Source organism: Callithrix jacchus, chromosome 22 (genome assembly GCF_049354715.1).
Source record: "Callithrix jacchus isolate 240 chromosome 22, calJac240_pri, whole genome shotgun sequence".
In the NCBI taxonomy this organism is placed as follows: domain Eukaryota; kingdom Metazoa; phylum Chordata; class Mammalia; order Primates; family Cebidae; genus Callithrix; species Callithrix jacchus.
This window is the reverse complement of record NC_133523.1, coordinates 35,841,462-35,865,801: the sequence shown is the minus strand read 5'-3', so window position 1 is coordinate 35,865,801 and position 24,340 is coordinate 35,841,462. Positions and strand designations below refer to the sequence as shown.

The following is a 24,340-nucleotide window of genomic DNA, read 5'->3' as shown; positions in this document are numbered from 1 at the left end:
AGCCACTGCGCCCGGTCCCCGCCCCCCTTTTTTTTTTTTGAGATTCTGGGGTGGGGGCAGAAGGAAGGCAGTGTCTAGAATCGTCAGGACTGTGGACCAGTCAGCCCTCGGAGGTGCAGGCAGGGTGTGCCCTCACTGGGGCCGCTGGAGGAGCATAGACTGCCCCGCCGGCACATAGGTGATGTTATGAGAGTGTCATGACAGCTGGTACACAATGTCCTCCACAGCTTTAGTTTGCGCAGCTCCATCAGGCCATCCCCTGCAGTGGCCAGTGGGTTGGCGATCGGCTCAGTTGCCTTGGAGTTGCCCTCAGCAGAGATGATGGCTGCCTTTTTCTGCTGCTCAGCCTTTTCCACCACAAATCTGGCACTCTCTGCTTCCTGCTGAGCCACCTGTTTGGCTTCCGCCACTTCTGTGAACTCCTTCCCAAAGGTCAGATGTGTCAAGGACACGTCGGCCAGGATGAGCCCAAAGGTTGCTGCTCGCTCCATAAGGCATTGTTCACCTGCCTGGAGACCAGCTCTCTGGGTGATTAGTTCTCCAGCATCAAAACAAGCCACTACTGACTTGAAGATCTCAGTGGTAATGGCCAGCAGCACCAGCTCATCATAGTCCTCTCCGATGCTGGTGAAGATGCAAGGAAAGGCTAGTGACAGGCCGGAAGAGGATGTGCAGTGTGAGGTTGACATTCTGTAAATCTCTGCTACCAGTGATGACTGGCACATACGTGGCTGAGAACGGCAGTCAAAGGTAATTGGTTTCTGTACCCAGGGGATGAGGAGAAAGTGAGTCCCTTCCCCTACCACAATGTTCTGTACTCCACGGAATCGGTCAAAAATGACAGCTGTGCCCAGCTTCCGCATTATATAAGGCAGAGTTCACCACACCTCCTGCAACAGCTAAGGCCAGGCTAGACTTGCTGATGGACTCATACACTTTGGCAGCCATGTTTTCTTCTGTGGGACCCTCTGACACCTGCTTCCACTCTGACCTCTATATGGATTCTCCCCCTCACACCTGTTTTATACGTTTGAATGTATAATATTTGTGTATCTAAAAGTGGATATTGAGGCCAGCCGTGGTGGCTCATGCCTGTAATCCCAGCCTTCTGGGAGGCTGAGGTGAGTGGATCCCTTGAGCCCAGGAGTTTGAAATCAGCCAGGGCAACATAGCGAAATGCTTCTCTACAAAAAATACAAGAAATTAGCTAGGCATGGTAGTGCACACCTCTAGTCCCACCTACTCAGGAGGCTGGGGTGGGAGGATTGACCCAGCCCGTGAGTTGGAGGCTGCAGTGAGCCATGAGCACAACACTGCACTTCAGTCTGGGGGAAGGAGTGAGACCCTGTTTTATTTGTTTGTTGACCAACCTGGCAAACATAGTGAAACCCCATCTCTACTAAAAATAACAACAATTAGCTGGGCATGGTAGCATGTGCCTGCAAGCCCAGCTACTGGGGAGGCTGAGGCAGAAGAGTCACTTAAACACAGTAGGTGGAGGTTGCAGGGAGCCAAGATAGCGCCACTGCACTCCAGCCTGGGGGAAAGAGTGAGACTCTGTCTCAATAAAATAAAATATAAAAGTAAATGTTGCCTTTCCTCCCCTGGACATTTTACAGAGTGCTTGCTCCTAAATTATCAGTAGAGCTTATTCTGGCCATCCTCAGACCTTCTTGACTGTGTTATTATGAAGAGCTTGATCTTACAGCTGTGTGATCCACAAGTTATTCAACCTGTCTTCAGTTTCCTCTTCACTAAGATGCCGGGCGTGGTGGGTACACCTGTAAGCCCTGCTACCTGGGAGGCTGAGGCAGGAGAATTGCTTGAACCAGGGAGTTGGAGGTTGCAGTGAACCAAAATTGCACTGTTGCACTCCAGCCTGGGTGACAGAGTGAGACATGTCTCAAAAAAAAAAGAAAAAAGCCAAGATGAGAGTAATAATAGCATCTACCCCAAGGAATGGTTGTGGAGATTAAATGAGTCAATTAGCATGAAAGGCTTAAAACAGTACCTGGTGCTGGTTTAGTCTCTGAAGTGTGGGGGAAAAAAACAGTACCTGGTGGCCAGGTGCGGTGGTTCACGCCTGTAATCCCAGCACTTTAGGAGGTTGAGGTGGGTGGACCACGAGGTCAGTAGATCGAGACCATCCTGGCCAACATGGTGAAACCCCGTTTCTACTAAAAATACAAAAATTAGCTGGGTGTGGGGACGCGTGCCTGTAGTCCCAGCTACTTGGGAGGCTGAGACAGGAGAATTGCTTGAACCCGGGAGGTGGAGGTTGCAGTGAGCCCAGATTGTGCCACTGCACTCCAGCCTGGTGCCTGGCAACAGAGCAAGACTCTCTCTCTATATATATAAAAAAAAAAAAACAGTACCTGGCATACAGTGTTAATACCTAATTTTATCTCCAAAATTGCCTGTAATCCCAGTACTTTGGGAGGCAGAGGCAGGTGGCTTGCTTGAGCTCGGGAGTTCAATTCCAGCCTGGGCAACATGACAAAACCCTGGCTTTACAAAAAATATAAAAATTAGGTAGGAACAGCAGCTATTGGGGAGGCTGAGGCAAGAGGATCCCTTGAGAATTGCTTGAACCCAGGAGACGGAGTTTGCAGTGAGCTGAGATCGCACCATTGCACTCCAGCCTGGGCAACAGAGTGAGACTCAGTCTCAAAAAAAAAAAAAGAAAAGAAATTTATATGGATGTGATACTTTTTATCTAACGCACAATCATGTTCCAATTTCATCAATTGTCCCAATAGCGTTCCTTATTGCTGTTTTTTCTGGCTTGGAATTCAGTTCAGGATCACACTTTGCATTTATTTATCTTTTTCCAGACACCCTTAACATGTTGCATTTAGGTGTTGTGTAAGAGCTTCCTTTTAGACAATGAATGTTAAAATAGAATGGTCCCCCAAATTGCTCTAGAAGACTTGATGCCAGCAAGACAAGCTAGGTTTCTTCAGGGATGGCCAGCTCATGTGGCGCCATCTTGTGGCAAGTTTGAATAGAGTGTCTAAATCACTAGGCAGCTGTGAAAATTTTTCTTTTGATGACCTAAAAAAAGATCAGGTGGTGTTAATATTATCTCAGTTTCTCCTAATAATGTGAGAGGCTATGCTGTAAGGATTTTACTATTTCAGATCTACCTATTTTAGCCAAAAATGGGACTTTGCTGTACTTCAAATCTGGACCCTCAGAGAAGTCCAGAACTGTGGTAAGTGTGAGGCTGGCCTGAGAGATCACTGGAAATGGATCAGGGAGTCACAACATTTTCGGATGTAGGGTGTTTGTCGAGAGACTTCCCGTCTCTGGGCCTTTGTTTACTTCTGCAAAATAGGCTTTACAGACACTTGTGCCTGCAGGAACATTTAACAAGGTCATGGATAAAGTTCCTCGGACTGTACCTAATAAGTGCGCATTCTTCCATGAAGGCCGAGAGACTGTTTGTAAAGATATATATTTACCAACTCTTGGTAAATATATATATGTATATATTTGAGACAGAGTTTTGCTCTGTCACCCAGGCTGGAGTGCAGTGGCGCAATCTCAGCTCACTGCAACCTCCGCCTCCCAGGTTCAAGTAATTCTGCCTCAGCCTCCTGAGTAGCTGGGATTACAGGCACGTGCCACCACACCCAGTTAGTTTTGTATTTTTGGTAGAGATGGGCGTTTCACCATGTTGGTCAGGCTGGTCCCGAACTCCTGGCCTTAAATGATCTGCCCACCTTAACCTCCCAAAGTGCTGGGATTACAGGCACGTGAGCTACCGTGCCTGGCCAACTCTTGGTAAATAGGCAAGTTCAGATCTGGAATAAAAATCAGCCCAGACAGAGCTTTAACCTTCCTAATCAAAACCACATTTGGCTGGCCGGGCACAGTGGCTCATGCCTGTAATCCCAGCACTTTGGGAGGCTGAGGTGGGTAGATCACGAGGTCAGGAGTTCGAGACCAGCCTGGCAAGCATGGTGAAACTCCGTCTCTACCAAAAATACAAAAAATTAGCCAGGCTTGGTGGCACATGCCTGTAATCCCAGCTACTCAGGAGGCTGAGTAGAGGAGAATTACTTGAACCTGGGAGGCGGAAGTTGCAGTGAGCTGAGATCACGCCACTGTGCTCCAGCCTGGGTGACAGAGCTAGACTTCGTCTCAAAGTAAATAAATAAGCCACATTTGGTCAACAAAGATTTTTTGATCCCCAAGTCCCAACTATGTGCCTGGTGTAGGGGAGCAAAAAATGGTTTCCCTCTACCCTTCTAGGTTCTTTGGGATACATATTAAATTGACATAAGGCAGATTAACAGAAGAAAAAACTCATTTTAATTATGTAAGTATGCACGGGAGCCCCACAATATATGTGATTCAAAGAAGGGTCAGAGGATTGAAGCTTATATAGCATCCTGAGCTACTGGAAAGAAGCGGAGCTTGGGGCTTCTGGGAAGTGGTGGTGAGACAGGTTATGGGAAGGTGCAGGAAGTGTATGGTGAAGAAAAGTTGTCTTGTTATGCAGATTATGTCTCTTAGATAAGAAAAGTTGTCCCAGAAGAATAGGTCAGGGTGTGGTGCCAACCTTCAGTCTCCTCTCCTGTGATCTGAGTTCATCTTACCTTGATTGAGAAGATTCCTGGGGAGGGGATTCATGACTATGGAGTTCCTTTTGGAGGATCCATGCTTGGGCAGATAAGGGAAAGTCAGAGAAAGTCCTCCCTGCCCTTGCTCTCCCCCAGGTTCCCTTCCTTTGAAGTAATCAGCATATCAAAGGGACATATTTTGGGATGGCATTTCTCAAACTTCTTCCTTTCTCCTGTCTGAAACTTCTCTGGAAGTCCCACTTGCTGCCGGGTGTGGTGGCTCACGCCTGTAATCACAGCACTTTGGGAGGCTGAGACAGGCGGATCACCTGAGGTCAGGAATTCAAGAACAGCCTGTCCAACATGGTGAAACCCTCTCTACTACAAATACAAAAACAATAATTAGCCGGCTGTGGTAGTGCGCACCTGTAGTCCCAGCTACTTGGGAGGCTGAGTCAGGAGAATCACTTGAATGAAGGAGGCAGAGGTTGCTGTGAGTCAAGATTGTGCCAATGCACTCCAGCCTGGGTAACAGAGCGAGACCCTGTCTCAAAAAAAAAAAAAAAAAAAAAAAGAAGTCCCACACACTAAAAGTTGAGTTGGTGGTGGATGAGAGAAATATCAGATTAGTGTCTGTAGTATGAGACCTGGGACTAGGTCAGTCCAATTAAACAGCTCTGTCTCGTTCCAGGAGGTGATGTGGCAGGTGGGCTCCCATCAAAGTCAGGCCTCTGTATGGCACAAGTGCAAACAGGTATTTAATAAGAGGAAACAAAAGAAAAAGGTTAGTTAATGTTTGGGGCACTCTGCAAACTAGTTTCAGAACCTGGAGGGCAGCCAGTTGAGATGACTTCTAGATGTTGGGCTCAAAGTATCTTCAGTTGGAGTAGGGGCAGGCAGTGATAATTTGACAGATTTCCTGGTTGCAATTTGCATCGGGGGTTCCAGTGAACTTTCTTTTTCTTTTTTTTTTTCAGGTGGTGTTTCACTCTTGTTGTCCAGGCTGGAGTGTGGTGGTGTGATCTTGGCTCACTGCAACCTCTGCCTTCTGGGTTCAAGTGATTCTCCTGCCTCAGCCTCCCAAGTAGCTGGGATCACAGGGATCACCATCACGCATAATTAATTTTTGTGTTTTTAGAGATGAGGTTTTGCCACGTTGCTTAGGCTGGTCTCAAACACTTGACCTCAGGTAATCCTCCCACTTCGGCCTCCCAAAGTGCTGGGATTACAGGCATGAGCCACCACACCTGGCCTCAGTATAATTTTCTGATTAGTTTGTATATTAGTAGGTATGAAGGTGGTCTATACCTTAGTGTCTGTGGGTGATTTCTCTGAAGTCTCTACCAAGTCTTCCAGTTTTACCTTGCAAGCCTTCAGGAAAGGAAGTCTTGGCTAACGCCCTTTTCAGCCTTAGCCCACCTGCACCCAGGTGAATTAAAAAAAAAAGAAAGAAAGGAAGTCTTAATTTCAGTAACTCCAAGTCAGAGGGTGGGAGAAAAACTGGAAATGTCAGTTTGGAGAGTCATAGCCAGACATCTGAGGAAACTGAAAGAATTCAGGATCCAGTCAAGTTTCCAGATAAATAACAAATCCTCCAAAACAATAAACTAGAATCTAATAATGGGTACACTATCGTTTTCCTCTGAAACATAATTTTTCTCTCTATATTCACCCGTTTCTGCCAAACACAATCACAATAAGATCAGTTGCTTGCCAGGAGTGACGGCTCATGCCTGTAACCTCAGTGCCTGGGGAGCCGAGGCAAGGGCAGATTGCTTTAGTCCAGGAGACCAGCCTGGGCAACATGGCAAAACCCCATCTCTAGAAAAAACACACAAAAAAATCAGACGTGGTGATACATGAAATACAAAAAAAATTAGACATGTTGGTGTATGCCTCTAATCCCAGGTACTCAGGAGGCTGACCTCAGAAGGATCATCTGAACCTGGGAGGTGGAGGCTATAGTGAACTGTGATCCTACCACTGTACTCCAGCCTGGGTGACAGAGCAAGACCCTGTTTCAAAAACACAAATCAATCTGTTGCAAAATAAGGTTAGTTTCTTATTAAACATGATCTGATTGTTTATGTAAGAGCAGTAAGAATAATGATTGATCGTATGCTCTTTTTTTTCTTTTCTTTTTCTGAGACAGTCTTGCTCTGCCGCCCAGGCTGCAGTGTAATGGTGTGATAGCAGCTCACTGCAACCTCCGCCTCCCAGGTTCAAGCAATTCTGCTGCCTCAGCCTCCTGAGTAGCTGGGATTACAGGTGCCCACCACCCCACCCAGCTAAATTTTGTATTTTTAGTAGAGACGGGGTGTCACCATGTTGGCCAGGCTGGTCTCGAACTCCTGATCTCGTGATCTGCCGCCTTGGCCTCCCAAAGTGCTAGGAATACAGGCGTGAGCCACCGCGCCCAGCGTAGGATTTTTAAGGCCTTTATGGGCCCAAGTTACAGTATAAAACGTTATATCCCAGATTCACTGGAATATGTACGAGAGCAGGTGGCATTAGTATTTTGCAATCATGAACTAATTTGTAAAAACTGTTTTGTTTACATTAAGAGTTCAAAAGCCAGCGACACAGCGATGATGTTTCCATTTAGCAGATGTGGATACTGAGGCACAGAAAACGGTCAAGACTTCTGCCTACAGTCACCAGAAAGGAGGAAATTCAAATCTGGGGATGCGTGGCTTCAGAGGCAGAGTTCAACCATGGCGAGCACACTGAAAAGGAAACCCCTCCTAACTCCTGCTCCGGGGTCCTTTAAGAGCCTCGGAACCCAGAGTAAAACAAGATCAAGGCGTATTATTTCCCACGGCCAGCGGCTGCCGGGAAATAATCGCCGCCGCGAGTCCCTAGGGAAAGCAGGCGTCGGAGCCCAAGTGCGCCTGCGCAGCCCCATCTCGCCTTCCGCCTCAGGCCTTAGCGAGGCCCACCTCGAACCCACACTGGCCCAAAGTTGTCTAATGTGCGCAGGCGTCCTGCTGTGAACCCGCCTCCTTCCCTGCCCTGCGCTTGCGCTCTCGCTCTCTCCGAGTCTGTCTCCGCTGCTTTGTACGTCACTTCCTGTTTGTGGCGCGAAAGGGCGGTATTTCCGTCCAGAGGGTGGGAGGGGGCAGTCAGCGGGGGCTGGGGGGAGGGGGCGGGGGGGCCGCGCCGCGCGATCTGTTGGATCTGGCTCGGAGGAGGTGTCGCCGCCGCCGCTGGCTTCGTAGCCGCCGCCGGGAAACACAAGGAACGGGAACCAGCGCAGCGTGGCGATGGGCGGGGGTAGAGCCCCGCCGGAGAGGCTGGGCGGCCGCCGGTGACAGGTGAGTGCGCCAGCGCGTGTCCCGGAGCTCTCCCCCCTCCGCGATGGTCGCGTCCGGGCCCCCCGCGGTGCCGCGATGGGTTGTACCACCGTGCCCGCCGGGGGAACCGCGGCCCTCGAGCCCCCCCTTCCGGAGCTGAGTTGGGGTGGCCGAGCGGGGGCGGTGGGACTAGCCCCGGGGGAACGGGGGCGGTGGCGGCGGACCGTACCACTGAGGCGGCGGGGGGAGCGCCGCGACTGTGTGGGGCAGGGAGTGTAGGCCCCAGCGTGTGCGGGTCGGGGGCTGGACCTGCGGGCCGCGGCGGGGAGATGGAGCCTGGCGTGCGCGGGCTAAACATTCACGGGGGCGCGCCGCATCAAGTGTAGAGGGCTGTACCTCTTTGGCGCTGTGGAAGCCGATTCTGTACTGTATTTACAGGGGTGGGGGCTTCTGGGGAGGAGGCTGTACCAAGTGGCTGGGTTATATCACCACAGCGCTGGGGGAGCCCCACTTGGAACGTAGGGGAACCCAAATCAGAGGGCTGTGATGTTTGTGATCTTTGAGGGACTGGGAGAGGGTGGGACGGGCGCGTGGGTTTTAGGGGCGCGTTTTGGGAGGACTGTTGTGCCTAGTGGTGAGGAGGGGTTTCTCCTTCCTGTATTTGACGTGTGTGGGGTTGGGGGTTTACACTGAACTCAGCCTTCATTGAACTTCTTGATGACTTTGGAGAGAACGGCGTGGTTACTGGGGTGCTTTGGACCATGGAGTGCTCTGCTTGCATTACCCTCTCAGATTATTCACCAGGCAATAACAGTTTTCTTTCCATGATGGAGAGAGGAAAGATGTGTTAGAAGTCACTGAAGTTGTCTGAGCTTTAGGCTCTACATTTGGAAGAGGAAGAGGGATTGCGCTTGGATTTGAGGAGCCGTGCCCCTGGACCAGCTTGTTAAGACTTGGGAGGAAGCAGTGTTTGGGGGAACACCTCTTTCCCCCGGGGCAAGTTTTCTAGGGGCATCTTGATCTTAGGATTGTTTGGACCTCTTCCTCTCCTTTGGAGACCTCTTGGGGCTCAGCAAGACGCGTGGGCTGGAGTAACTAGGGCCTCCAATGGGCTGCTTTTCAACCTCATCTACTCCTCCCTTCCCAGAGAAGCAGCAGGAGTTCAGTTGGGGCTGACCTTGGTTGGCAGTGGGTGTGAAGGGTCCAGGAACCAACACAGACCACTGCATGCTCCTCCGTCGCTGGCCACGAAGCCGTTTGTGTCTCCGAGTTACCAGCTCAGTCACACATCGTGTTTACACTCCCCACCAAGGCAATAACAGTTGGCCTTGCAGTGAGGCCGAGAGCTGTTTTCCCAGCTGTTCCTCTTTGCATAGACCAAGGGGACTTGGAGGGGGGTGCCCCTGGCCCAGCCTGCCCCATCCTGGCCCAGGGAGGAAGGCTGCTCTGAAGGGCTTGGGACAATCAGGTCTCCCATGGATCTGGTGTCTTACTGTGGTCTGTGGGCTGGTACTGGAAGCAGCCAGCTCCAGAGGTCTATGGCCAGTGTCCCTGCTCCCTAGGCCAGATCATGACCTTGGCTTGCCCTGTAGCCTTTGCTCTGGGTCTGGAGTTCCCGGAGGACTGGCTGCAGTCCCTCATTGACCCAGCAGACCTGGGCTGGTGATATGGTCGAAGGGCCAGACGGTTGCCCCCGGTCAGCAGCAGTGACTTCCAAGCTGACTGGCTTCCATGGCTCGTGGTTCCTGGAGAGAAAGGTCCCACAGTTTGTAAGGCAGTGGGGGGCTCTGTAGAATTTTTCTCCATTAGGGGTTTGTTCCTCTGGTCCTCTCCTTCTGCCATCTTTTAGAGAGTTTACCTGATGGGGCTAAGAGCAGCAGTGAAAACAGTAATCATGAAATTGGCTGATAGTAACTGTGCATTCTGTGGGCCACACACCATTTGGAATGCTTCATATCGATAAACTTGCTGAATACTTTAATTCTAGAGCAGTAGGCGTGTTGTTATGCTCCCCCTTTTAGATGAGAAAACAGTGCCTCAGAGAGGCAAAGCATTTCCAGAGCTAGTGGATGCCCACTGTTTATAGCATTCACCCTATGCCAGGCCTGTGACAGGCCTTTTGCACATGTGACCTCACTGAAGTCTCAAAACACACCTGTGGTTAGGCCCGTTTTATGGAGACCTATGAGCTACTCTGATACCATTTTACAGATGAGGAGTCATTTCACTCGCTGTGAAGTGCGAAGATGTCCCCAAGGTCTCATAGCTGAAGTGGTAGAGGTGTGATTGGCTTCAGCTCCTCTTGTCAAGGAGAAATTGGAGCAGTGGCTTTTGTCTGTGAGCATATACTCTGCCCAGCCCTCTGTGTGCGGCTTTATATGATGTTTGTGTCCTTTTTTTTGCAGAGTCCAAAATTGGAAGTTCAGAGGAAAAATTGCCTTCTCCTAGGTCTTATCAGACCCTGTGGGGGCTGGGGTGGGATTTGAACCCAGGTCAGTGGGCCCCTAGTGCCATGCATTCCTTGCTCACCAGGTCCCAGGCTGGGTGAAAAGAAGGAAGGGCACAGGACAGAGGTGACTGTACCCCATGTCTTTCCTTTCACTCCTGAGCCTCAGGCTGCATTGAGCACCTCTGCCTACAGCCAGTCCAGCATTTCTTGGTGCCTCGTCAGAGTTGAGCCAGGGCATCCTTTAACCCTGGACAGATGTGTGCTGGGAGCAGAAGATAGCAAGAAAGCCATGCAGCGGGTGACACAGATTTCGGGGAGCTGCATTAGCCTGTGGCCAGATGGCAAAGTGGGTTCCAGCTGTGTGGCCTTGGACCACAGTGTTCACTCCCATACAGTGGTCTCAGAAGGACGTCCACCTCAGGCTGCTGTGAGGATTATGTGAATTACTCCATGAGAAGCTCCTAGAGTGGTGCCTGGCACTGTGTAAGTCTCGGTTGGCAGTCATGATTATGTTGTTATGGAACCAAGGCATCCAGCCTCCCCCACCTCCTGCCTTTGGTCCCCTTGAGCGTTCTGGGATTCAACTCCCCAGCCTGGTCCAGCTAGGATCCAGGACTTTGTTCTGGTTTCCAGTCTCTGTGAAGAGCTGCATGGAAGTGAGTCAGAGCACAGGGTTCGAATGCAGCCCTGCCACTCCATGGTGTGTGACCTTGAGCGGGCTCCCCAACCCTTCTGAGCTGATTCCATCATCAGTGTCATGGGGATGATGATAATTCCCACCTGATAGGATTGTTGTGAAGGTTGAGTAGACTAATTTGTGGGAAGCATTCATAACTGTGCTGGCATACAGTAAGCCTACCGGAAACGTCTCCTCACTAAGAAGAGTGCCCGACACATGGTGAGCCATCGGTATATCTTTGCAACTGTAATTCTTAATATTTCTGCCAGGACTTTGAAGGCCCTTGTGAGTCCACAGAACCATGTCAGAGAGCACTAGGAGGAGATCAGGGCCCAAATTAGCGTCTCAGTTTTCCCGATGCGGAAACAGAGGTGGGGGGGGACATACAATCAAGTCAGAACTGAGTGGGCTCCCAGGCCCATTCCTCTTGCACACAGTGGCTTTGTAGCCTGAGCCTTTCCCAGGTAGACACATTCAAGTCTTTTCAGAGGTCAGGCTCTGTGCTTTTGTTTTTAGTTTTGAGACAGGGCGTCACTCTGTCACCCAGGCAGGAGTGCAGCAGTGTGATCACAGCTCACTACAGGCTTGACCTCCTAGGCCCAAGTGATCTTTCCACCTCATCCTCTTGAGTAGCTGGGACTGCAGGTGCACATCACCACACCCATTTAATTTTTAATTTTTTTGTGGAGACAGGGTTCTCACTATGTTGCCCAGGCTGGTCTTGAACTCCTGGGCTCAAGCGATCCTCGTGCCTCAGTCTCCTGAGTAGCTGGGACTACAGGTGCATGCCACTGCCCTTGGTTCCCAGTCCACCACAGCTCTGGGAGTGGTAGGAAGGCTGTGCCTGGGCAGGGGGGCAGCAGAAATGCCTGCGGGAGTCAGCAGTAGCTATGCTTTGCAGGCCTGTGGGCCTGGGGGAGAGGTGAGGATTGATGCTGAGGGCATTATGGAGCTGAGGAAAAGGTTTCACTCATCCGCCACCATTTACTGAGCACCTCCTGTGTGCCAGCATTGCATCAGTACTGAGAATGCAGTAGTGTACTGCTCAAAGTCCCTATCCTCATGGGGCTGAGGGAGACCCACCTGAAGCAGGTGAATAAGCAAGGAGCTGGTTAGAGGGGAGGTGCTAGGCAGCGAATTCAAATCAGGTGATGACTGGGTGCTTCTTTAGATGCCGGCGGCCGAGGGGAGGGCCTGTGAGCTGATCCCAGTTTGGCAAGGTGAGGCAATCATGTGGGGTGGGAGGAGAAGGAACAGCCCTCCAGGTGGAGGGAACCACAGTGCAAAGGTCTGAAGGGAGGACAGAGCTTGGTGAGGTGCAGGGACAAACCTCATAGAGTACTGTGTGGCTTGGTGGAGTGAGGGAGCAGGGAGGAGAGCAGACCAGGGCTGTGGGCCTGGCAGGGCCTGTCACTGTCTGAGAAGGAGCTTGGCGTTGCAGCAGGAGCAGCCTGGTCAGATTTAGGGTCTTAGCAAGTGACACAGGAGAGAGTCACAGGCTCCTGCCTGGGGATGTGGGGAGATTTGACTGAGCCGAGCAGGGTGTTCACAGGCCTCCCACTTCCCCTCGAGTAGCGTCACTGCCTTGGAGCCAGCAAAGGCCCAAGGGTTGCCTCCCTTGCTGTGGTTTTCACACCGTGTTCCCCAGAGCCCGTGGCTGTTACTTTTAGGGAGAGAGGCGAGGAGGCTCAGTGGGCCGATTTTTCTGCCCATCCCTCCCCACCCCAACCAACTGGACTAATACCGAATAGCAACGCAGAGCAGCAGTCCACATCTGATACAGACAGCACCCACTGACCCTCCCTCCACGCCGCTGTGGGCCTGCAGGCCTGCGCCATTCCTGGTGCTCCTGGAATTGGAAAGACCAGGTCTTGTGACTGACACCCAACAGACATGTCTCTGGTGGGCATCAGGTGTGGTTGATGCTACGAAGGCAAAATAAATGCGGGCCAGGTGAGAGTGTGGCCATGTTTCTCCACTGTAGCTGGGTGATCAGGGACGACCTCCCTGAGAAGGTGACTTGTGGGCAGGGACTGATGGAGTGCTGTGAGGGAGCCATGGGAGGATGTGGGTGAAGACTCGTTTGACCCAGGAGGAATCTCCTCTGATTCCCACTTTACAGTGGTGAGACCTGGAGAGCCTCTGTAGCTTGTGCTGGGTCCCCCAACCAGGAAGTGTTGGGAACAGGCTATGAATCTGGGCCTCCAGAGATTCCTCCAGCACAGCTCAGTAGCCCCTGGTGCATGTGACTTCTGATCCCATGCATGGCCTCATCCCTAAGGCTTATCTTCATTTTTAAATTTGTTGTGGAGCTGGGAGACTCACTCTGTGGCTCCGGCTGGTCTTATCTTGCAGGAGCAGGTGCCGTGGCATTTGTTTTTTGAGATGTGTTCCAGGGTATCTTCCTAGAAGGAGCAGATCCCCGCAGAACAAACCTCTAGGGTCTCCAGAAGCCCCCTGGGATGGGTTGGGATGGAAAGGAATGTCTTTCAGGCTTGAGCTCTGAGCCCCTGGAGGGCCCAGGGACACCCCTTCCTGGGCCTCTCTTCAGCTTCCCAGAGCTCTCAGCGGAAGGCCCTCAACCACAGGCCTCCGGGCCGCACGGTGGGGTGGTTCCATGGCAGGCTCTTCTGGACAGCCAGCCAAGCAGCAAGAGGCCCAGCTAGGGGAGACAGCCTGGGAGCGGGACCAGGAGGGAGGGAGCGCGCGTGGGAGGGGTGCTGGGTGGGAGCGCAGCCTGGCCCCCTTGGGGCAGGACCCACTGCCAACTCGGCACCCACAACAGGGCCCGGGTGCTCTGAGTGTGCCCAGCAAGGGACTGCAAGCCGGGCCAGCCAAGAGGACAATGCATGTCAGAGGTCCCCGCAGGAGTTTCTCCAGCCCAGCTGTCCTGCTGAAGAAGCTCGTCGGCAGATGTTGTTTCTAAGGGTGAGGCCAGAAACCTAAGCCTTCCTTGGTTTGCCCCCTTGTGGGCCCTTTCCGAACGGGCTGGGGCAGCTCCTGCTCCCCAGTTCTCCTCTCCAGCCTGGCTTCGAGTTCTTCATGATCTGGTGGGTCATTGGCGTCCCCTTACTCAGCTAGGGCTGCTGAGTGACCTGGTCCCAGGGACAGCTGACGTGGGTGAGGACCCTGCTCCTGGCACCCCTCTTTGTCGCCGTGGAACCCTGGGGCTTGATTTCATCTCCCTAACATGAGGGTGGGAGGCTCAGCTGTAAATGGGAACCTTCCTGCTGAGTGGGGCAGTCGGGGGGTGCCGGGAGCTGCTGTGTTGGAAAGTGCAGGTCTCCTGAGGAGGTGCGGGATGAATTTGGGCCAGTGCTGCTGGTGGGGATTGCCAGACAGGACTGACTCACCTGAGAGCACAGAAGAGGCTCTGCGGGGCAGCTGGCACGGGCTTGTCCTTGGTCCTTGGGAGAGAGTGGTGGGGCCTGATAGCTGATGAGAGGGTTCTGAACAGGAGTATGAATTATTCCCACTGCCGCACTCCTGCCCAGCCGGACACTGTTCTTTAGCTCTGCACACCTGCGCGGCAGCCTGGAGCTGGGCAGTGTTAGCACCCCACCTCGTAGATAGGAAACAGGTACGGGAAGCCACGTAGAATGTCCAGTCGTTGTCATGAGCAGTTTTCCTCTCTGTGCTGGATCTGCTGCACAGTTTAAGGTGTCTGCTCTCATTCGTCCTCACCAAAGCCTGGAAGCTCACTGTCACAATTATCCCCATTTTACAGGGCAGGAAACAGGTATAGGGAGGTTATTGGATTTGTCTGAGGTCAGTAATAGGCAGGACAGTTGAACCCTGCTCTGTTGGCGAAGCTGCCTTTTGAAGACTGCCTCGTCTCCTTGCCCTGCCCACTGTGATTGGGGTTGTTGCTGGGGTCATCATGGTTTCGTTCCCACTTTCTCTTCTTTTAGACAGCTGGCACAAAGTAGGCCTCAGCCATCCAGAAATGACTCCATTCCATGCCTGCTCAGGAGGTGGGGTGTGGCTGCTTCTCTCCACCCCCAATACCATGACCTTGGCCCTTCCTTTTCCCAGAGCCCAGGGGGAAGAGATGAGGGTGGGAGGCATCCCCTCCCGGCTGCCGTGGGGTCTGATTGCCAAACAGCCTCAGGAAGCAGCCCTTGGCTGTTCTTGGTCGTTTGTGTATTCCATCTGTCAACAAATACTGCTTGAGTCACTACTGTCTGCCACGTGTAGTTCTGGATGGGGTCGGTCACAGGAGGCAGAGAAGTTGCATTTGCCTGTGAGTGCTTGTTGTGGTTGAAGGAGGGAACAGAGATCAACTGGACCTGGTGGGAGAGGGGCTTGGGAAGGCTGCTGAGGAGCCCTTATGACGTGACAGCCCGAGGAGGTGGGCTAGGAGGGTAATATCTGGGTGTGCTGGTGGAACAGCAGGCCCGTGTGACTGGAGCTGGGGGAGTGGATGAGGGGGACGGAGCAGAGTGGCAGGGCTCAGGGCCTGGGCTGGGTGGGGAGCCAGGGCTTTATCCCCAAAGAGGAGGGACACAGGTGGGTGGGGAGGGACCTGTGTGGGAGAGAGCTGGTCGGATTCAGGTGCTGCCAGGGATGGAGAAAGCAGACCATATTCTGCTTTGGAGACAGGATCCCCTGCGGCCCAGCTTCTCAAACTGGTGTCCAAAGGCCTTGGGAGGTGGGCAGAGGTGTCTGTAGGGTGTTGACTTTTTTTAGCTGTGTGTTTTCATTTAGACGATATTTTCAGAAAGTTAATAGGGGGATTTTGGACATAGGATGATTCCTTTAGAACCAAGTGGTGACAGCAGTAACATTAGCTTGCTACTCTATGGCTCTGACAGGCTCAGGACGGTCCCTGACTTCAGAGTTCTTTAGGTAATTGGCACCTATTTTTCAAGCACTGGTCCTGTCCCCAGCTGTGTGTGAGGCCATCTCATTGGGTCCTCAGGACAACTGATGGTTATCAGAAAACTTATCTTTTTTTATTTTTCATTTTTTTGTGAGACAGGGTCTGGCTCTGTCACCCAGGCTGGAGTGCAGTGGTGCCATCTTGGCTTATTGCCGCCTCCACCTCGTGGGTTCAAGTGATCTTCCCACCTCAGCCTCCTGAGTAGCTGGGACTGCAGGCACGGACCATCACACCTGGCTAATCTTTAAAAACAAATTTTAGTAGAGACGGGGTCTCCCTGTTCTGCTCAGGCTCATCTTGAACTTTTGGGCTCAAGTGATCCATCTGCCTCAGCCTCTCAAAGTGCTGGGATTACAGGCATGAGTCACTGCACCTGGCCTACAAAAATTCTTTTGAGATAACATAAGCATGTGCTTCAGCAGATTGGTGTTAAGATTCCATTCTACAGGCCGGGCGCGGTGGCTCATGCCTGTAATCCCTGCACTTTGGGAGGCTGAGGCGGGTGGATCACGAGGTCAAGAGATGGAGACCATCCTGGCCAATGTGGGGAAACCCTGTCTCTACTAAAATACAAAAATTACCTGGGTGTGGTGGCACAAGCCTATAGTCCCAGCTACTCAGTAGGCTGAGGGAGGAGAATCACTCGAACCCGGGAGGCGGAGGTAGCAGTGAGCAGAGATTGATCCACTTCACTCCAGCCTGGCAACAGAGCGAGACTCCGTCTCAAAAAAAAAAAAAAAAAAATCAAAGATTCTGTTCTCCAGATGAGGAAGCTGAGATTCAGAGAAGTGACCTGTGTAGCCTGGAAGTGGTAGAGTTAGGATTTGAGTTGACTAGAGGTGTGAGTTTGGGTCTGATTTTTTTTGGGCCTGATCCTGCTCCAATTCCCCAGGTAAGCTGCGCTGGGATGCGGGAGAGATGGGGTGTAGCACGCGAGCGTCCAGCCAGGCTGGGATGATCCCACTCCTCTTGGGCCTGTGAGAGTCACACCCCTGCTTCCTGCCTTTAGGCTCCCAGTGCTAGTTAGCAGGGATTCCATAGAATTGCACTCCAAAATGGTAGCTACTAGCCTTGTATAGCTTTTAAATTTTTAATTAATTGCAATTAAATAAAAGTAAAAAGTCAGTTCTTCAGTTACTAATCGTTTGAACTAGCCATTGTTCAAATGTTCAGTAACCACATTTCTGTTGTCACAGAAAGGTCTGTGGGTCAGTTCTAGTCTGGTCTCGGCTCCTCTCCTGCACCCACTGGCTGTGACTGGGCCTCAGTTTTTCCATGTGAGGAATGGGGATAGTAACAGGCTGGCGCTTTGCGAGTGCTTGCTGAGTATTAGTCACGATGCAGACCCACTGGTTTCTCCTCCTACCACCCGGCCCTGTCCTGGAGCTCCCAGGGAGGTGCAGGGGTCAGGGATGTCCCACGGAGCCCGACTGGAGGGGTCCCACGCATGTGTGCACATCAGGGATGGTGAGGGAGGGCTGGCTCGAGTGTTGGAAGAGGCAATGCAAGATGGGAGGTGGCTCTTTCTCTTGTGGGGAAAGGCAGAGGGAGGTGGAGGCAGCTCAGGGCTCAGAGGACAGGGATCTGGGCTCCGTGGCTCCCACCCTGCCATCTCTCGCTGTGGGTATTCACTGAATCTCTGCCATCCTTGGTTTTCTCATCTGCCGCATGCAAGTCCTCATGGTTCTCAAGTGAGGTGCGTGTCGAGCCCATCAGGCCAGTGCCCAGGGCTTATTCTGGGGACAGCTCCTGGAGAGGAAGTCTGCCTCCCTGAGGAGTCCTGCCCTGCTCTGGGTGCAAGGGGTTCCACCTGCTGCCCCTCCCCCATACCCAGCTTGCCTCAGGCGGACAGTTCCCTTCTCACTCCAAGTAAGAGCCACAGTGCTGACAGTGGCCCCCAAGGCCCTGCCCAGCGGTCCCCAGCTTCCTCTCTAGCCACATCTCCCGGCCCTCCCCTTCACCAGCTCCTGAGGGCGCCTCCAGCACGCCTCAGCCCTGTCCCCCCCACTGCCTGCAGTGTTCCTCCCTAGTCTCCACCTGGCTCTTTCACCTGCTTCTGGGTTTGCTCAGACCTCGCTGTCTCCTCCTCTCACCATCCTGTGTAAAATCAGAAACCCCTGCTGCCTTTCCCGTGCGCTGAGTCTTCCGTGTGCTGCTTTTCTCCATGACATTTGTCAGCTTTGGATACCCTGTCTAATTTGCTTATATGTTTGTTTTTACTTTGCTGCCTGTTCCCTTGTCCCCTCGACTCCCCAATGGCTGTTTTGGTCACTGCTGAATCCCTGGTAACCCGAGCAGTGATGACACAGAGTTGGTATGATATTTGTGGAATGCATGCATGTAGGATTTTTTTTGCCTTCACTTGGCACAAATGCTGTGGTTCTGTTCGACACTACCCCCTGGAATTAATGAAAGCAGCGGGCCCATCCCTGTGCTGAGTGGAGCTGGACACAGTGGGGGCTAGGACAGACTGGGTCCCTGCCTTGTGGAACTCACAGTCCAGTGGGAGAGGTGACATTACCCACATAGTCATGCAGGTGACAGAGAGGTGCTGTGAGGGGAAGGGAAGGCTGAATTCTGAGGGTCAGCTGCTTGTGGAGGCGGGGGAGGTCAGGGAAGGCCTCCCTGAGGAAGATGGGTGAACAGAGTGCCAGGCAGGGGGTATAGCATATGCAGAGATCCTGGGGTGGGAGAGTACGGAGTCTTCACAGGGCCAGGAGAAGGGGAGATTGTATGTTGGTGTGAGCAGACCAGCAAGGCTGGAGAGCAGGCAGGGCCATGGCAGATGGGCCCTGGCAGCCTCCATTAGGGCCTTGGGCGTGATCCATGAGCACTGGGGAGAAGTCCCGACCTGGGGAGGGACAGGGTCAGAGCTGTGTGTGGAGGATCCTGCTGGCCACGGCATGGCGCTTTCGGAATGTTGGAGCCCGTGGCCAGGCAGCCTAGAATACTGACAGAATAGGTTTCTGTGGGTGCTGTAAGGCCCTGGCTGGCATGAGGGGGAAGGTGTGGGGGGCAGGGAGGAGAAGGAATCTGCTCTGTGCTTATTCTTGTCCCTGTTTCTTTTGCAGCCTGCCCACAGCTTCAACCTGCTTCCAGTCCCACCTGCTCCAAGCAGACAGATGGGGCGAGTGTGGGGAGCATGTGGTGTTTAAAAGAAAAAGAAAGTTTCTCTCTCTCTCTTTTTTTTTTTTTTTAAGTAACAGACCTATTCTGGCAAAAAAAAGTCTCTTCAGTGCCACCCTCTCACCAAGGAGGCATAATAGGTAAAAAAAAAAAAAAAAATTCACTTGTTCAGAAACATACAATATAGAAAGTGAAGTTTCCCATGTCGCCACCCATCAGAGGAAAAATGACAATCATATATATATATAAGTGTGTGTGTGTGTGTGTGTGTATATATATATATATGTATATATACGTGTGTGTGTGTGTGTGTGTTTGAGACGGAGTCTTGCTTTGTCCCCCACGCTGGAATGCAGTGGCACAATTTCAGCTCACTACAACTTCCTCCTCCTAGGTTCAAGTGATTCTCCTGCCTCAGCCTCCAGAGTACTTGGGACTAAGAGCACCCGCCACCATGCCTGGCTAATTTTTGCTTTTAATTCTTTTTTTTTTTTTGAGATGGAGTTTTGCTCTTGTTGCCCAGGGTGGAGTGCAGTGGTGCGATCTCTGCTCACCACAACCTCTGCTTCCTGGGTTCAAGCTATTCTCCTGCCTCAGCCTCTGGAGCAGCTGGGCTTACAGATATTCACCACCATATCCAGCTAGTTTTGTATTTTTAGTAGAGACAGGGTTTTTCTGTGTTGGTCAGACTGGTCCTGACCTCAGGTAATCCCACCGGCCTCAGCCTCCCGAAATACTAGAATTACAATTTTTGCATTTTTAGTAGAGACAGGGTTTCACCATATTGGCCAGGTTGGTCTCAAACTCCTGACGTTATGATCCACCCCAGTCAGCCTCTCAAAGTGCTGGGATTACAGGTGTGAGCCACGGCACCCAGCCAATGATAATAATATTTGATATATGTTGAGCAGTTGCTCTTTCAGGCTCTGCTGGGAGGACTATATGTAGATGAACTCACTGACCCATCCCAATAGCATTAGAGGTATGTGTGGTTATTATCTCTAATACACAGATGAGGAAACAAGAGGTAAAGAAAGGGAACGTGACTTTCCCAAGGTCCCACAGCAGGTGACACAACCAGGGCTGAAACGCTGGCATTTGGTTCCTGAGGCTGCCTTGACTCCTGCACCCACTCCTGCCTCTTTAGTGTGGCGGATTTCCTTCGGATTTCTTTTTTCTATGCATGTAACATTTGAACACATACCTCCTCATGCCTTGAAGTCTAAGACACTATGCCCTATAAGGTCAGTAATTGATCCTGTAACTGCTTCTCTGAAAAGAATGCAATAGGTGAGCTCTATCCAAGGATTTCGAGGTGCATGTCAATCTCAATGACGTCAGCATGTGAAACAAAATTGTAGAATTGAGGTGATAGGGGAGTGCCTGTGTGTGTTTCAGAAAAGACATCCCACCTAAGTTCTGTCATGCCGAGAGCCTTCATTAGCAAATGCTGATGGGGTCTCAGTGTCGGCCCGGGGGGGCCGGTTTCTGTGTTTCTGTGCTCAGGATGGCTGTGTTGTGTTGCGCGTCCAGCCCCTCCACGTGCTGGGTGCTGTGCTGAGCCTTTCCCTGTGTGACCCTGCGATGAAAGCACTGCTGTCTGTCCCTGCAGGTACAGGAGGAAACAGAGGCTTGAGAGACTAGAAAGTGGGGAATCAAAGACCCCAATCAGGATCTGCCTAACTCTCAAGGCTGTGTGGCACAGTGTCGTGGGGGAGCCGGGCTGTCTGTACTTCCTGAGATCAGGTCACAGGGCAAGTCATTTCACTTCTGTGCCTCGGTTTCCTCGTTAACGTAGAGACAGTAGGAGTGTCTGCCACCGAGGGTTGCGGTGAAGGTTATATTGATATATGCAAAGCACTCAAATGGGCCTGGCACCTGGTATGGGCTATGCAAGCATTGCTCTTTACAGTAGAGTCGTGATATTAACCACCATGATAGCACCAGACCCCTGCTGTGAGCTTTCAGGTTGTTGCCAGGTTTCTGTCTCAGCAGCACATACTTAGGACAGCGGTCCTCAACTGGTGGGGGTTTTATACCCCCGGGAGACATTTGTGATGACTGAAGACACGTTTGATTGTCACAATCAGGGGAGAGTGTGCTGGTGGCTTAAGTGAGTAGAGACGCAGCATGCTGCTAAACCTCTTTGGGGCACAGAAGAGTCCCCACATCAGGGATTCTCTATCCCCAAATGTCACTAGTGCTGAGGTTGAGAACTCCCGCCCTAGAACCTCTGTGCCCTGGCACCAGCATTTTCTGCAGGAGAAATTCCTCCAAGCACGTGTGCATTTTCCACTTTGTCAATGTTTCCAAAATGCCCTCACAAGACACTGGAGCAGTTTCTAGAGTGGTGAATGGCCAGTGGCAGGTGAGGGAGCTGATTCCTTCCTCTCGTCCCAGGTGCCTTTCCTTCTGAGTTCCCACCAGCCCAGCAGATGCTGCCTGTTACACTACTAGTTCCCGTGGTCTTTGGCTTTCGTTTGTTTTGTTTGTTTTTTTGAGACAGGGTCTGGCTTTGTCACCTAGGCTGGAATGCAGTGGCACAGTCTCAGCTCACGGCAACGTCTACATCCCAGGCTCAAGCCAGCCTCCCACCTCAGCCTCCCAGGTACCTGGGACTGCAGGTGCACATCACCACACCTAACTACTTTTAATTTATTTTTATTTATTTTTCAATTTTTTTCCCCAAGACAGAGTCTCACTCGGTAACCAGGCTGGAGTGCAGTGGCGCCATCTCAACTCACTGCAGCCTCCACCTCCCAGGTTCAAGTGATTCTCCTGCCTCACTCAGCCTCCTGAGTAGCTGGGATTCCAGGTGCCCACCACAATGCCTGGCTAAATTTTGTATTTTTAGTAGAGACGGGGTTTTACCATGTTGGTCAGGTTAGTCTTGACCTCCCGACCTCGAGTGATCACCCACCTTGGCCTCCCAAAGTGCTGGGATTACAGGCGTGAGCTACCACGCCTGGCCTATTTTTTTATCTTTATTTTTTTTGGTAGAGACGGTTTCACCAGGTTGCCCAGGCCGGTCTCAAACTCCTGGGCTCAGGAGGTCCTCTCGCCTTGGCCACCTGAAGTGCTGGGATTACAGGTGTGAGATATCATGCCCGGCCAGCTTTTTTTTCAGTTTGTCTGTTTTTTGAGACAGTCTTGCTCTGTCTCCCAGTCTGAAGTGTAGTGGTATAGTCAGAGTTCACTGCAGCCTCAACCCCCTGGGCTCAAGCAGTCCTCCTGGCTCAGCTTCCCAAGTAGCTGGGACTACAGGTGTGTGCTACCACACCTGGCTAATTTTTGTATTTTTTGTAGAGATGGGGGTCTTGCTTGTTACCCAGGCTGGTCTTGAACTGCTGGTCTTAAAAGATCCTCTTGCCAGCCAGGCGTGGTGGCTCACGCCTGTAATCCCAGCACTTTGGGAGGCTGAGGTGGGTGGATCACCTGAGGTCAGGAGTTTGAGACCAGCCTGTCCAACAGAGTGAAACCCCATCTCTATTAAAAAAAAAAAAAGAAAAAGAAAAAAGGCCTGGTGCGGTGGCTCACGCCTATAATCCCAGCACTTTGGGAGGCCGAGAGGGGTGGATCACGAGGTCAAGAGATCGAGACCATCCTGCTCAACACGGTGAAACCCCGTCTCTACTAAAAATACAAAAATTAGCTGGGCGTGGTGGTGCGCGCCTGTAATCCCAGCTACTCGGGAGGCTGAGGCAGGAGAATTGCTTGAACCCAGGAGGCGGAGGTTGCGGTGAGCCGAGATTGTGCCATTGTACTCCAGCCTGGGTAACAACAGCAAAACTTTGTCTCAAAAAAAAAAAAATCCTCTTGCCTCAGCCTTCCGAAGTGCTGGGATTACTGGCGTGAGCCACCACGTTCAGCTTTTTGTTGTTTTTGAATTTATCTCCTGAAGGAGACATACAGTGAATTCTGTAAGTAGAAAGAAAAAACAAAAACAAACAAAAAAGTCCTGAGCCAGTCTTCCTCTGGGCGCTGTAGAAAGGGACAGATCTGAGTGCAGGGGACAGAGGCTCCTGAGGGGGTCGCTGCCACCTCCCCTACGAGCCTCCCCAGCACCAGGAAGGAGCCCCACCCACCAGCTCCCACTCCTAGAGATGCAGATCTCTGCTTCCCCACCTGCCTCCCTAGTCCATCTGTGCTGTCTGGCATCGAAACCAGGTCAGCGAGAGGGGGCGAGAGAAAAAGGACTTAGCAAGTAGCAAGAAGAGGAATTGAGCTTATTTTGAGCCTGTTCTGGGCACAGGTCTTCACTCTACATGTTCATTCCACAGATACTTATCAAGTACCCACTCTGTACCCAACACCGTACAGAGCTCTTGGGTTCCAGCTGTGGTCAAGGCAGCCAAGAGTCCTGCCCTCACCGAGCTGACGTTCCGGTGCGGGAGGTGGGCAGTCAGCCTAAGCAAGCACGTGTGTACAGTAATGTCGGTGGTGATAGGTGCTTAGGGGAAAGTGAAGGGGAAGGGTGAGAGGAGGTAGGGTGGGCGTGCTTTGCCTAGGAAGGTTAGGAGGGCTTCTCAAGAAAGCAATGTGAGCAGAGGCTGAAAAGAGTGGGGTGGGGCCTGAGTTTCCACCTGAGGGCCCTGAAGTGGGGTGTCCCGGTGTGTCCTGGAAGCTGAGGGGGCAGACATCGCTGAAGTGAAGTGCCTTCAGAGAAGCAAAGGGGGATGGTGCAGGCTGTGTAGGGTCCTGGGCTGCTCTGGGGACTTTGGCTTTTACACTGGAGGGAGCACTGGAGGGTTCGAGTGGAGGAGGGGTGGGAGATGACTCAGGTGGTCACAGGGCCCTGGGCTACAGAAGGGGTGTAGTCAGAGTGCTGGAACTCATGGACGCCTCACAGCCCCCTTAGCAGCCAGAACCACAAGACCCTCATTTTACAGATGAGCAGACTGAGTCTTGGAAGGACCTACCCCCTTCCCAAGGCTGCCCAACCAGGATGGGGTGGCTCCCTGAACACCTCTCTCTGCTCCCCTCTGCCTGGGAGCAGCCAGTTCAGGTGTGGCCACATCATATAAGTCACCTCTCGTGGATCTGACCCCTGTCCTGCAAGGTGAAGCTTCTGAGGGGGCCTCTGTTTGGAAACCGTTGAGAAATAAGACCCATGAGCCCGATGATGGAAATAATAATGTCTTTTTTTTTTTTTGAGACAGAGTTTCGTTCTTGTTACCCGGGCTGGAGTGCAATGGTGTGATCTTGGCTCACAGCAACCTCCACCTCCTGGATTCAGGCAATTCTCCTGTGTCAGCCTCCTGAGTAGCTGGGATTACAGGAGCATGCCACCATGCCCAGCTAAGTTTTGTATTTTTAGTAGAGACGGGGTTTCACCATGTTCAC

General features: G+C 52.0%; 1 protein-coding gene and 1 pseudogene across 6 annotated transcripts in view; one reads left to right on the top strand and one right to left on the bottom strand.

Moving 5' to 3' along the window:
• On the bottom strand, positions 1-1,021 carry LOC100389157 (prohibitin 1 pseudogene; annotated as a pseudogene).
• Positions 1,022-7,706: 6,685 nt separating this feature from the next.
• The window catches only part of AKT2 (AKT serine/threonine kinase 2), a 57,859-nt gene continuing 41,225 nt past the window's right edge, over positions 7,707-24,340 (top strand). For 2 of the 6 annotated variants that reach the window (XR_013530907.1, XM_035284423.3), the window contains exon 1: positions 7,707-7,882. The gene's annotated coding sequence lies outside the window, so the exon portion shown is untranslated. Of the gene's footprint in view, positions 7,883-12,292; positions 12,943-13,642; positions 13,918-18,942; positions 19,138-24,340 lie in introns of those variants that run through there. The other 4 variants (XR_013530908.1, XM_035284426.3, XM_078359685.1 and 1 more) reach the window with 3 other exon arrangements.